Source organism: Prionailurus viverrinus, chromosome B3, assembly GCF_022837055.1.
Source record: "Prionailurus viverrinus isolate Anna chromosome B3, UM_Priviv_1.0, whole genome shotgun sequence".
Classification (NCBI taxonomy): Eukaryota; Metazoa; Chordata; class Mammalia; order Carnivora; family Felidae; genus Prionailurus; species Prionailurus viverrinus.
In genome coordinates, this window is record NC_062566.1 from 83,670,994 (window position 1) to 83,686,416 (window position 15,423).

Here is a 15,423-nt window from a genome sequence, read left to right on the forward strand (position 1 = left end):
TTGCTTTTTTTTTTTTTTTTAACATTTATTTATTTTTGAGAGACAGAGCACAAGCAAGGGGAGGGGCAAGGAGAAAAGAAGACACAATCCGAAGCAGGTTCCTGGCTCTGAGCTGTCAGAGGGCCTGACGCAGGACTTGAACCCACAAACCGTGAGATCATGACCTGAGCCAAAGTCAGATGCTTAACCAACTGAGCCACACAGGCGCCCCCATATTTTGTTTTTAATTAAATTTTTTCGTATGTCTTTTGAGCATATTAAGGTCCATCACTTAATGTTTTTTAATAAGGACACTTTTCTCAACTTACCTGTCATAATAAAGAGTCAAATATACTTCCTAGGACATTTATAATTCAGGTTGTTTTACATTTAATTTTTAATTTATCATAAAATGATTCGTTAAATAAAAAGATATAGGAATCAACTTTTTCAAAAAAGTTGCTATTAATAATCCCAATATAATTATTGAATAGTTTTGTCTTTCTCCCTATATTGAAATGTAATCATAGAGCAAATTAACATATTTTCATTGGTCTATTTATAGGCTCTATTCAATTGAGTGCTGTTGCACTAAGGTTGTGTTATGGTAGGTTTTAATATCTAGTGTGCTAAATTCTCCCCCAATTATGTGTTGTTTTTTTAACTAGGCAAAGAACTTCATTACCCTCTGTTTCAAAATTTATTCCCAGGCTTCTTCAGCTTAATTAGCTGTGAAGAATGAATTGTGACAAGCAAAAAACTGAAAAGAGCTGCTAGTGGCTAGGGGACTTGGGCTTAAAACTATCAGATCTAGATTTTATCAGGTTCATGAACAAAATTTTAAAAAGCAGTTATAAATAGTAGCAGATGCTACTGTAAAGTAGCATCTCCCAGTAACTTCTTTGAGTTCTGTCTTCTTCAGAAGCCAACTTCCAATCACATTGTTGCATTCTTAGAAATGCATGAAAATTATCCACAAGATCTGGAACTTCATTATCAGTCTCTTCAGTAGCAAGTGATGCTTTTCCATCCCCAGAGAGTTTAGACAGAACTTCTGCCAGTCTCCTTACACTAGTCCCACTGTCTGTACCAAGCTGGATTAAGATGCTGGGTAGGCTTTCTGTCAGCAGTTTTGCCTCAGCATGGCCTGTAATGGTGAAAGTACTGGCTGCCAGAGACACCTGAACTTTAGAGTTGTGATAATGCATCACTGTTCCTTGATTTGTAAATATAGTCACCTCTTCAGTGTGAGAGATATTGTTGACTCCTAATATTCTTTCAGGAGAACTAAAGATTTTTTCTCTTCTGCTGTAGCTATTCTGTGAACCACCTTCTTTCTGCAAGCAGTTCCTTTTCCACCCGTGCGTACTTGTGCCTGCAGTGTGGCGAGTTTCTCCTGGCTCACGATAGTTCCTTTCTTCTTGTCAGGGTGGAAGTGGGGTTGTGCAGGGAGCTAGGGTTGTCACTCAAGGGGTTGCAGGCAGACCAGCTGGGATTAGGGGCACACAGGTAGGGATGCCCCCAATTATACTTTTCCAAATGTTCTAAGATAATATGTACTTAAAATTTTTTTTTTCAACGTTTATTTATTTATTTTTGGGACAGAGAGAGACAGAGCATGAACGGGGGAGGGGCAGAGAGAGAGGGAGACACAGAATCGGAAACAGGCTCCAGGCTCTGAGCCATCAGCCCAGAGCCTGACGCGGGGCTCGAACTCACGGACCACGAGATCGTGACCTGGCTGAAGTCGGAGGCTTAACCGACTGCGCCACCCAGGCGCCCCAATATGTACTTTAATGAAAACTTTAGAATCACTTTTCAAGTTTCCAAAAAACTAATTTTGACGTTGATTGTATTGAATTTATAACTTAGGAATAATCAACATCTTTAGAATATTGACTCTGACTAAACAAACTAGTGTTTCTCTCCATTTATTCTATCATATATGTTAGTAAAATTTTAGTTTTCTTCCTATAGGTTCTGCGCATTTTTATTAAGTGTAGGCCTAGGGTTTGTGTGCATGTGTCATTTGCTATTTTGAATAGGAATTTTTCCTTGCATCATATATTCAGTTAGTTGTTTATAAATAGAAAATTTGGAGATATTTTTCCAGTCTGCAGGAAGCTGCTTTGTTTTCCTCTTGTTTATAGTGAAGACTTCTGTGACTATTTCCCTCTCTCCAGTGACTGATTGAATCATAGTTAAAGAAACCAAGTAAGGCACTTCACCAGAAAGACGAAAATTTCTTTTTTTAAAATTTATTTAATCTCTACACAATGTGGGGGTCAAATTCATGACCCTGAAATCAAGGGTCGCATGTTCTGCCTGAGCCAGCCAGGCGCCACAAGAAAATTTCTTTTTGTTATAGGTTGGACCTATAACATGTTTAACTGATTTGAATGATAAATCTTAATTCATTAATAGCTAAATTTTTCCCCTATGGCTATTACCAACAATGCTCTGTTGAACCTCCCTCTGGTATCAGGCTTTCTTAACAATTTGGTCCAATTCTGTACCCTTAAAAAAAGCCCTTTTTCGGGCGCCTGGGTGGCGCAGTTGGTTAAGCGTCCGACTTCAGCCAGGTCACGATCTCAAGGTCTGTGAATTCGAGCCCCGCGTCAGGCTCTGGGCTGATGGCTCAGAGCCTGGAGCCTGCTTCCGATTCTGTGTCTCCCTCTGTCTCTGCCCCTCCCCCGTTCATGCTCTGTCTCTCTCTGTCCCAAAAATAAATAAACGTTGAAAAAAAAAAAAAGCCCTTTTTTTGTGAAATTGAGGGACGAAAAGGGTTGAAAAGACTTCGCTTACTACATTCTGTTTTATAGTTTTGACTTTGGAACCATGTGAATGGTTCATATAAAAAACTTGAATCAACAACCTAACCTTACACCTTACAGAGCTGGAAAAAGAACAGCAAATAAAACCCCAAACCAGCAGAAGACAGGAAATAATAAAGATTAGAGCAGAAATCAATGCTATTGACACCAAAAAACAGAACAGATCAATGAAACCAGTAGCTGGTTCTTTGAAAGAATTAACAAAATTGATAAACCCCTAGCCAGTTTGATCAAAAAGAAAAAGGAAAGGACCCAAATAAATAAAATCAAGAATGAAAGAGGAGAGATCACAACCAACACAGCAGAAATACAAACAATAGTACGAGAATATTGTGAGGAATTATATGCCAATAAAATGGACAATCTGGAAGATTTGACCTCAGCTGCAGCAACTTCTTACTCAACACATCTCCAAAGGCAAGGGAAACAAAAGCAAAAATGAACTATCGGGACTTCATCAAAATAAAAAGCTTCTGCACAGCGAAGGAAACAATCAGCAAAACTAAAAGGCAACCGACGGAATGGGAGAAGATATTTGCAAATGACACATCAGATAAAAGGTTAGTATCCAAAATCTATAACGAACTTATCAAACTCAACACCCCAAAAAAAAAACAATCCAGTGAAGACATGGACAGAAGACATGAATAGACACTTCTCCAAAGAAGACATCCAGATGGCCAACCAACACATGAAAAAATGCTCATCACTCATCATCCAGGAAATACAAATCAAAACCACAATGAGATACCACCTCACACCTGTCAGAATGGCTAACATGAACAACTCAGGCAACAACAGATGTTGGTAAGGATGCAGAAAAAGAGAATCTCTTTTGCATTGTTGGTGGGAATGCAAGCTGGTGCAGCCACTCTGGAAAACAGTATGGAGGTTCCTCTAAAAATAGAACTACCCTATGACCCAGCAATTGCACTAGTAGGTATTTATCCAAGGGATACAGGTGTGCTGTTTCTAAGGGGCACATGCACCCCAATGCTTATAGCAGCACTATCAACAATAGCTAAAGTATGGAAAGAACCCAATGTCCATCGATGGATGAATGGATAAAGAAGATATGGTATATATATATACAATGGAGTATTACTTGGCAACAAAAAGGATGAAATCTTGCCATTTGCAACTACGTGGATGGAACTAGAGGGTAGTATGCTAAGCAAAATTAGTCAGAGAAAGACAAATATCATATGACTTCACTCATATGAGGACTTTAAGACACAGAACAGATGAACATAAGGGAAGGGAAGCAAAAATAATATAAAAACAGGGAGGGGGGACAAAACATAAGAGACTCTTAAATATGGAGAACAAACAGAGGGTTGCTAGGGAGGTTGTGGGAGGGGGGATGGGCTAAATGGGTAAGGGGCATTAAGGAATCTACTCCTGAAATCATTATCGCACTAGATATCAACTAACTTGGATGTAAATTAAAAAAAAAAATAATAAACAAACTTGAATCAAAAGGAAAAGAAAATCCCTAAAACTGTGAAACAAATAGATACAAGTGAACTTTGGAGTATATCATTGATGGTATAACCACACAGAAAAAAGTATTTGAAATGACTTTAAAACTCAATCATTTGATATACCTTCCTGGCAGGATATATCTTAAGTAAATAAAATAGTCAGTTGTAATTGGTAGTTCTATTGTTAGTGGTAATATTAGTATTGTCTCTTTGAAACTACTTTGTGCACTATATATATATATATATATATATATATATATACACACACATGTATATGTATATATGTGTGTATATATGTATATATGTATATATATAATGCATAAACAAGTAATTATGTTAATTTCATTAAATATTTTCTGTGTAATAAAAGATACAAAAATATAAAATATAAATAAAAATATAAAATCAAAGAATTTAAGGGAAAACTCTAATTTCATTTGATTTGGAAATAACTATATGAATTCATAATTTAGTGTTTTTTCAAAAATTCACATGTTTCCTAGCTTTGTCTACAGAGTGGGCATAGAAATAATGACAGTCCAAAAGTGGTGAGGCATCCCAGTGCTGTAGTCTCTGAATGCTATTTTCCAACAAAAAGAAGCAGGGCTCCTTGAAGAAATGGCTGACCCTAGATCTAGGGCAGGAAATGTACAAGATGAGCTTGTCATGATAGAAAGCAGGGATACTAAGGGGCACTTTTGGAGGTTTCTGGGACAACTCATTCTTTTTTATTTTTTTAAGTTTATTTATTTATTTTGAGAGAAAGAGAGAAAGGGTGCAAGCCGGTGAGGGGCAGAGAGGGAGAGAGAGAATCCCAAGCAGGCTCTGTGCTGCTAGCACAGAGCCTGATATGGGGCTGGATCCCTTGAACCATGAGATCATGACCTGAGCCAAAACCAAGAGTCAGATGCTTAACTGACTGAGCCACCTAGGCAACCCTCTGAAAATTTTGTTTTAAGTGACACTGTACCAATGATGGCTTTATTATAACTTTTTTGATACATGTATCAAAGTTGGGTTTTTTTGGTTTTTTTATGGGGTTTCTGGACCACAAGAGACACTAGAATGCTGATTTTCATTTGCATAGTAATAAAAATCTGGATATTAAATAAGCACTCAAGTTCATCCTCTGCTTTTTGGATTATGTGATGGTTAATATTATGTATCAACTTGACTGGGCCACGAGTGCCCAGATTTTTGGTTAAAAATTGTTCTTGATGTGTCTGTGAAGGTGTCTTTTATTTTTTTAAGTTTATTTACTTTGAGAGAGAGAGAGAGAGTGCACTCACACATGAGCAGGGGCAGGGCAGAGAGAGAGAGAGAGAGAGAGAGAGAGAGAGAGAGAGAGAGTCCCAAGCAGGCTCCTCGCTCAGAGCAGAGCCCAACTTGGGGGCTCTATCTCACAACCTGAGATCATGACCTGTGACCTGAGCCAAAATCAAGTCCATTGCTTAACCGACTGAGCCACCCAGGTACCCCTGTTAGGGTATTTTGGGTGAGATTAACATTTGAATTGGTGGACTGAGTAGAGCAGATTGCCCTCCCTAATATGAGTGGCCCTCATCCAATGGCCTGAATAGAACAAAAAGGCTGCCCCTCCTACAAGTAAGAGGGAACCCCTCCTGCCTAACTACTATGAACTGCACATAGGGTTTTTTTCAGCCTTTGGACTTGGACTGAATGATTGGCTCTTGAGTTCTGAGCTTGCTGGTTTTTGGACTGAAACACTACTGGGTCTCCTGAATCTCAAACCTACAAACTTGGATTGGAACTACATCATAGGCTCTTTTGGATCTTCAGCTTGCTGACTGCCCATCCTAGAACTTTTCAGCCAATTTCTTATAATCTCTTTACATATAGCCATCCATACTATTGTTCTATTTCTCAGGAAAACCCTGACTAATGACGATTAATTAGTCTGTTTGATATCCCTTCACTTCTGCAGGTTTGAATTTTAACTTCTAATCTTCTCAGTTGAAAATAAAAATTAAAAATTAGTACACATTAAAAAATAGTCAAATGAGAGGTGGCTTAGTCGGTCGGACTTCTGACTTTGGCTTAGATCATAATCTTGGGTTTCATGGGTTTGAGCCCCGTGTCGGGCTCTGTGCTGACAGCTCAGAGCCTGGAGCCTGCTTCAGATTCTGTGTCTCCCTCTATCTCTCTGCTCCTCCCCCACTCAAGCTCTGTCTCTCAAAACTAAATAAATGTTAAAAATTAAAAAAAAAAAAAAGTCAAATGAGAGTGGAGGTTCCAAGATAGTAAAAAATGCTCCCTTGAGAATGGTAAAGAAAACTTCATGAACCTGACATTTGTAAGAATGTCCCCCAAAGGTCCATGTCCCAGTTGGGGAACTCTGGAGTGTGAAAAGCTCTACCTCTAAGTCAGAGGTGATACTGTGTAATCATTATTCCTGGGCAGACAGAAAGATGAAACTTACCTCCTCTCCTCTCACTTGCAATTAAGTGGAGCCATGTACTTCATTTTGGCCAACAGAATGTAGACAGAAGTAATATAAACTACTTGCAGTTCTGGTCTTTAATAGCATTGGATGTGATTCTCCATCTCTCTTCTTCCATAGTGACCTTGGATGCCTCATATTTCAGATGGTATAGCTATGTTAGCTACATCAAGGACAGCTCACATCAGACAGTAGTGTGAAAAAAACACAAATTTTTATTGTATTAAGTCACTGAGATTTGTGGGTTGTTTAAAAAAAAATTTTTTTTAATCTTTATTTATTTTTGAGAGAGAGACAGAGTGTGAGCAGGGGAGGAGCAGAGAGAGAGGGAGACACAGAATCGGAAGTAGGCTCCAGGCCCTGAGCTGTCAGCACAGAGCCCAACTCGGGGCTCGAACTTACGGCAGAGCTGGAACTCACAAACCATGAGATCATGACCTGAGCAGAAGTCGGGCATGGGATAGTAAGATTATGTTTATTTTGCTTATGAGCAGTTGGGATAGTAAGATTATGTTTATTTTGCTTATGAACAGTTTGATAAAAAGAATTCCCAAATTATAGAGTTAGATTGACAGTCCAACACAAGAGTTCTTAAAAATGGAAAGGAAGATGTGACTACAGAAAAAAGACACAGAGGGATGCAATGTTAATGGGCTTTGGGATAGAGGAAGGGGCCTCCAAGAAGGTGGAAAACACAAGGAAACAGATTCTCCTGTTGAGCTTCCAGGAGAGAACAGAGCCCTGCCAACACCTTGATTTTTGCCAAGTGAGGGATTCATTGGACTTTTGACCTACAGAAAATAGGTGAATTAGTGACTAATTAAATAACTAAATGTGTTTTATTTATTTATTTTAAATTATTTTTTAAAATGTTTATTTTTTTTGAGAGAGAGAGAGAGGCAGAGAGAGAGAAGGGGACAGAGGATCTGAAGAGAGCTCCACACTGATAGCAGGAGACCGATGCGGTGCTTGAACTTACAAACCATGAGATCAAGACTGAAGCCGAAGTTGGAGGCTCAACCAACTGAGCCACGCAGGTGCCCCAAATGTGTTTGTTTTAAGCCATTGTCTTGTAATTTGTTACAGCAACGAAGAGGAAATTAATAGTTATATAATTAAATAATGACACTGTGATTATATTAGCTTAAATAAAATATACTCAAATTTCACCTGATTCTTTTTATCTTTAATGTGGGTATTAGAACATTACATATATGGCTCACTGTTTATTTCTATAGGACAGTGCTGATTTAGAACATTATGGCTGGATCATTCTGTGTGTTGGAGAATTGCAAAATTAATTTTTGAGAATTCTTGGACTGTCCTCAAGCCCTCCTTTGGGTTACCTTCAAGGTAGGTCTGGGAGATAACTTTCTATTTAGTCATTAGACCTCTTGAACTCCTCAGCTTTCATAAAACAGTATCAGTCTCATCTCCATTCTGCTGAGTTAAAGCATATGATTCAGCATTAATAGGCAAGATAGAAGAGTTCTACATGTTCTACATATTGTCAGGGAACATGACCTCATACTCACAGTTGTTCAGTACTTACCTATTTGAACAAAATCACAGTTTAGTGTTCATTTAAAGAAGTCATGCTATTGCTGAAATTACAGAAACCAAGATAAATGTTACACATCTTTCTATAGGCCTAGTTCAGGACTAACAATAAATTTTTACACAGAACATACTATAGGGTTTTTTTGTGATGGAAACCTGGCTAGACACTATCTAGACACCAAGTATTTCTTCTTTGTGGGTATACATTTCTTAGCCTTCCTTGGAGTTAGTTTGTAGCCATGTGATTAGGTTCTATCCAGTGGTAGTAGGCAGAGGAGATAATACTCTGCTGTCAGCACAGAGCCTACTTTGGATCCTCTGTCCCCTCTCTGTCTGCCCCTCCCCTACTTGTTCTCTCCCTCTTTTTCTCTCTCTCAAAAATAAATGAACATTAAAAAAAAGCATCAAAAGGAGCTTTAAAAAAATCCATCCATTATCATTCACACAGTCTCCTTCTATATTAACTTCAGAGGCTACATGTTCAAGATGGCAAAATCACAAAATGGAAGGATCCTGGATCCCTGAGATACCATGTGGAAGAAAGCCACCAAGTGAAATTGGATGACTGAGTTTGTGAGTAAGAAAGAAGCCATTGATTTTTTTTTAATGTTTGTTTATTTTTGAGAAAGAGAGACAGAGTGTGAGCAGGAGAGGGGCAGAGAGAGAGGGAGACCCAGAATCAGAAGCAGGCTCCAGGCTCTGAGCTGTCAGCACAGAGCCCGATGCAGGGCTCGAACTCAGAGACTGAGAAATCATGACCTGATCTGAAGTCAGACGCTCAATCTACTGAGCCACCCAGGTGCCCCAGCCATTGCTTTTTTAAGTCAAAGAGATTTTTGTGGTTTATTTGTTGCCATAGCATATCTTAGCTTACCCTTAATAATACAGTTCTGTTTAATAATGACTTTTTAAGAGTTGTTTAATTCTGGAAATCACAGGGATAAGTTTATTTCCAACTACCCATAATCTTCAAAGTACCCATGCCCATCATCTAGCAGGTAGACAGCTCTGGAAATATAACTAATTAAAAAATGTGGAGGGGCGCCTGGGTGGCGCAGTCGGTTAAGCGTCCGACTTCAGCCAGGTCACGATCTCGCGGTCCGTGAGTTCGAGCCCCGCGTCAGGCTCTGGGCTGATGGCTCGGAGCCTGGAGCCTGTTTCTGATTCTGTGTCTCCCTCTCTCTCTGCCCCTCCCCCGTTCATGCTCTGTCTCTCTCTGTCCCAAAAATAAATAAACATTGAAAAAAAAATGTGGAAATATTCCATGTATCCTTGGGGGCATATATGAAAATTCATAAAGTTATATTAGAAGACCATGATAAATTTTGTTATAATTCTATAAAGTTATAGTTTGGTGACCTACTGGAAACTGGGTACTTGTAGATTTTAAACAAAGATAGTACAGATGGCATTTCTCTTGTTTCTATTCACGATATCAGGTCTTAGTATTTTCCAAAATAAAAAGTACTTCTTCAACTACATTTTTATTATTTCAAACCATGTTCCTACATTTTTCCAGGTAGCTACATTGTTAAAGTATTTCTAGATATTTTGGAAGCTCAAAGAATAATGGCAAAACTCCTCTGTACTTTATATTTATTTAATCATTGTTTTACATATTTCTTTTTTTTGTAATGTTTATTTTTGAGAGAGAGAGAGAGAGGGCATGAGCAGCGGAGGGGCAGAGTGTGAGTGGGACAGAAGATCCAAAATAAGCTCTGTGCTGACAGCAGAGAGCCCCATGTGGGGCTCAAACTCACCAATCATGAGATCATGACCTGAGCAGAAGTTGGATGCTTTACCGACTAAGCCACTCAGGCACCTCTCACATATTTCTTTTGTAATTAATAGGAATATTAATTATATATCAGAACCTACTTTATTACTGAAACTGATAGAGTTTATATAGTATTTATACTTGTAACAAGCCAATGAGGCTATTTTAAAAAATCCTTCATAGGGGCGCCTGGGTGGCCCAGTAGGTTAAGTGTTCGACTCTTGGTTTCAACTCAGGCCATGAACTTGTGATTGGTAAGATCAAGCTCTGTGCAACAGCGCGGAGACTACTTGGGATTCTTTCTCTCTCTTTCTCTCTACCCCTCCCCGACTTGCATGTGCTCTCTCTCTCTCTCTCTCAAAATAAACTTTAAGAAATCAATTTAAAAAATAATAAAAATTCCTTATAAACACACAGAAACCCTGTTTTTATATTTTTATCATACAACTATGGTGGGAAATGACATTCGATTCAGAATCCTAGACTGATGTCAAAACTAGCAGCACTTCACAAAGCCAAAATTGTACTTTTTTGAAGGAGGAAATGGGGTGAGGATAAGAGGAAGAAAAAGGGCCACGAAGAATGATACACAGAAGACATTTGTAGAGTCATTACTTTCCCAAGAGTTTAGAGGGATATCTCTGTACTTTGTCCTGTCCAGGTGAGTCACAGACTCATACACCTCATAGCTATACTAGTGACAATGTCATGGTCTCCTGTAGTGTTGTTTCTAATAATGCACATGCTTAAAAGTTCAGGAGGACTAATCACAAGGAACTTTAATGCTGAAAGATGCAAATTTTCTTCACTGAGGGCTTTGGGAATGAGATGTTTAAGATGGCATAGGTATGAGATCTTGAAAACATATTAGAAGTTATGACAGAGTCAAGTTTAGTCATAGTATGCAATGATTGTAATGTGAATTTTTGCTTCTGTAGTTATCTGTAGGAAACTTGAAATCCCAACCAAATCTCTCTTGCCTTCAAGATCATTCCTTTTGCCATCGATTTACATATGTGCTGAGAAATAGAAATTCATTTTACTGCAAGTTTAAGAAACATGCTATTTGAAAAGTATTAGCAATTATTTCCCAGGATCTCATAATATGTTCTAAATCCAAATACTAATTACTCACTTATTCTCACTGTTTATGAGGTTAACTAAGAGTTGCTATCAGATGTCCCTTCAGTTAGACTAAGCATTAGCTTAGTCCAGAGGGGTAACTTATGGGAAAAAAATTGAGAGCAGTAAAGTTAATCCAATAGTAGAGACCTTGTTTGGAGTTTCCTTGGGTGGTAAGATCTGCACTATTGAAATGAGCAAGGACATGATTAACATGCTTTAAAAATTGTAACTGGAAAGGGAATTTGTCATTCCTACACAAACCATAATAAGAACAATTTTCAGATAATTCCAGAAACTTCCAAAATAGTGTGGTTTGTGAAGATAAATTCCCAAGATTTCTTTCATCACATTGTGGGAGATAAATAAACAGAACATAATCTCACATGACCCAGGAAAAAACCCATAAATTGTCAGCTCCTCAGAGTCACTGGCCAGGATGACATCAGGCCACGTTTTCTAGGATCTCAATTAGCAACCTTGCCCCACAAAGATAACTTTTTTTTAATGTTTATTTTTTGAGAGAGAGAGAGACAGAGCACGAGCATGGGAGGGACAGGTAGAGAGGGAGACACAGAATCTGAAGCAGGCTCCAGGATCTGAGCTGTCAGCACAGAGTCCGATGTGGGTCTTGAACTCACTGTCTGTGAGATAATGACCTGAACCAAAGTTGGATGCTTAACCCACTGAATCACCTAGGTGCCCCCCCCCCCAAAAAAAACTTTTTAAGTTAGTAAATGCCCTGGATCTTATTGATTTGATGTCAAGTAAATTATTTTTTGGTGCCAAAAAACATACACTTAAGATAGTTGTTTTGTGAAATCTTGTTGTAATGAAAAGTGTAGACTCATATACATCATAAATGATAAATAGTGTTTAAAAATATTATGTCTTGGAGAAATTTAAAATAAACTCCTACCGTGATAGTAATACAAAATGTTTGAGGCCTTTGTTATATGATTGCCTTCTATGAAGCTATGGTGAACTCAAGTCACAGTTACTCCTGAGGCTAAAGCCTGGGTATATTTAGCAGTACAATTAGAGTAGATTTAGTGGATTAATTCGGGTTGATGGACAAAGCCTTGGAAAATACCTTCTCAAATGAATTCTTATTGTCTTTATCATTAACAGTACATTGTTAATACAGTTGGCTGAATTAGAACGGTACCAGTGCTTATTCCTGAGGTTAGTCAGATTGTATACTTTTGCTCTTTTTTATTTTTTTAATGTTTATTCATTTTTGAGAGAGAGAGAGAGAGAGAGAGAGAGAGAGAGAGAGAGAGAGAAAGCGGGAGAGGGGTAGAGAGAGAGACGGAGACACAGAATCCATAGCAGGCTCCAGGCTGCAGAGCCCTGCCCAGGGCTCGAACCCATAAACCACGAGATCATAATCTGAGCTGGAGTCAGACGCCCAACTAACTGAGCCACCCAGGTGCCCCTACTTTTGTTCTTTTTTAAACTAAATAGGAGGTTTGTGTGTGGTGAATCATTGAGTGTTATCCTGTAGATACAGGCTTAGGAGAAGAAAAAATGTGTGTGCTTGAACTGTTGGATCCATTCTATCTCTAATCCCTTCTGCTCTGTGAGGCTGCCTGTGGAGGAGAGGCCAGGATTCACAGCCTGGAGCCAGGCTGCACCCATCTCACCTCATTCAGCCCTTATTTAAGGCCACAGAGACTGAGGTTTCTGCTTTTTTTCCCTTTCTAACCTTCCAGTTACTTCTCTCTTCCTTCTTCACTGCCACCTTCTGCCACCACGTCATTAGGAGGTTATTTGGAGGACTGTTATATAAAAGCAGACAAAATTGCCTGGCAGTGTATTGGGATCAGAATGGGTCATGGATATTATTTATGTAAGAAATAACATTTTAAAAACCAGTTATTATATTTCCAAATGTATTTTAATTAAATTCAGTGAGTCTTATAATTGATTTTTATTTTGCATTTCTTTTTACATGCTCGGTGTCACATTTGTGTGATTTATTTAATCTTTGACTAATGAAAAAAAGTCACAAAAGATACATTTATTTGTTTAAGCACCTTAAACTTTGAACTGGTAGAAAGGTTCAAAGGTAACCTTTATTGGAATTTTATCTTGAAATGATCAAAAGATATATTTATTTTGCTTTCAGTAATCTTATATTTTAAGTATCTTTCTATTTTGCTAAAGAATTAATAAACCTCAGGAAAAGAATTGGCAAAATTAAGAATTCTCCGCATAATTCAGATAAAATAAGTTTTTGGATTAAATGTTAACTTGAAAATGACTTTGAGGGGTCATCAAAATGAAAAGCTTCTGCACAGCAAAGGAAACAATCAGCAAAACTAAAAGGCAACCAACAGAATGGGAAAAGATATTTGCAAATGGCATATCAGATAAAGAGTTAGTATCCAAAATCTATAACGAATTTATCAAACTCAACACCCAAAAAATAAATAATCCAATGAAGAAATGGGCAAAAAACATGAAAAGACACTTCTCCAAAGAAGACATCCAGATAGCCAACCGACACATGAAAAAATGCTCAACATCACTCATCATCCAGGAAATACAAATCAAAACCACAATGAGATACCACCTCACAGCTGTTAGAATGGCTAACATTAACAACTCAGGCAGCAACAGATGTTGGCGAGGATGCAGAGAAAGAGGATCTCTTTCGCATTGTTGGTGGGAATGCAAACTGGTGCAGCCACTCTGGAAAACAGTATGGAGGTTCCTCAAAGAATTAAAAAATAAAAATTGCTACAACCCAGCAATTGCACTAGTAGGTATTTATCCAAGGGATACAGGTGTGCTGTTTCTAAGGGGCACATGCACCCTAATGCTTATAGCAGCACTATCAACAACAGCCAAAGTATGGAAAAAGCCCAAATGTCCATCGATGGATGAATGGATAAAGAAGATGTGGTATATATGTACAATGGAGTATTACTCGGCAACCAAAAAGAATGAAATCTTGCCATTTGCAACTATGTGGATAGAACTAGAGGGTAGTATGCTAAGTGAAATTAGTCAGTCAGAGAAAGACAAATATCATATGACTTCACTCATATGAGTACTTTAAGACACAGAACAGATGAACATAAGGGAAGGGAAGCAAAAATAATATAAAAACAGGGAGGGGGACAAAAACATAAGAGACTTTTAAATATGGAGAACAAACAGAGGGTTACTGGAGGGTTGTGGGAGGGGGGATGGGCTAAATGGGTAAGGGGCACTAAGGAATCTACTCCTGAAATCATTGTTGCACTAGATGCTAACTAACTTGGATGTAAATTAAAAAAATAAAATAAAATAAAAATTTAAATAATAATAATAAAATGACTTTGAAGCATGCCTGGGTAGCTCAGTTGGTTGAGTGTCTGACTTAGGCTCAAGTCACAATCTCGTGGTTTGTGATGGAGCTCCACATTGGGCTCTCTGCTGTCAATGAGGAGCCCACTATGGACCCTCTGTCCCTTTCTCTCTCTGCACCTCCCCTGCTGGCACTTTCTCTCAAAAATAAAAAATAAACATTAAAAAAAAATAAAATAAAATGACTTTGAACTGTTCTGTATGGTACAGTAGTAGTGGATCCATGACTATGCATTTATCAAAACCCATAGAATTGAATGCTATAAAGAGTTAATTTTACTGTATGCAAATTAAAAAAAATCAACTTGAATGGCAGGGAGACCCAAGATGGAATGTAGGCTATGGCAAATAAATCTAATTGAATTATAACTGTATGACACAACCACACTAACAGGGATGGGAAAGAAAGGAGCTGACTTAAATAACTGTAAAAAGTGTTTTGATTAGTTACTGTAAGACTAAAGATAAAAAGACTTATACCTAAACATCTAATTCTTATAAACTTGTTTACCACAGGGTATGGGTTATCAATTTTGAAACTATTTTACACGTATGATAGGGTTGAATGATAAGTAAATATATTACAGACCATGGGCCAGTTTTCTTACTGTTGGACAACTTACTGTTGAGTGCTTTGATATTCCTCCCTCGAAGAGGTGGAGTTAGCTTCTCCTCTCTTGAAAGTGGGCTGGACTTAGTAACTCCCTTCAAATGAACAGAATATGGAAGAGGAAAAATAGTTACTTTACGTTGGAGACACCTGGCAGAACTTAAGTAATCAAGGTTAATATAACCAGTAACAGACATATTGATACCATGTATACCCCTCTGATAGGCTGTGATGAGGAG

At 38.1% G+C, this 15,423-nt stretch overlaps 1 pseudogene; it reads right to left on the reverse strand.

Annotated features, from left to right (window-relative positions):
* Positions 1-489: 489 nt before the first annotated feature.
* LOC125168110 (transcription factor BTF3-like) lies at positions 490-12,979 on the reverse strand (annotated as a pseudogene).
* Positions 12,980-15,423: the final 2,444 nt, after the last annotated feature.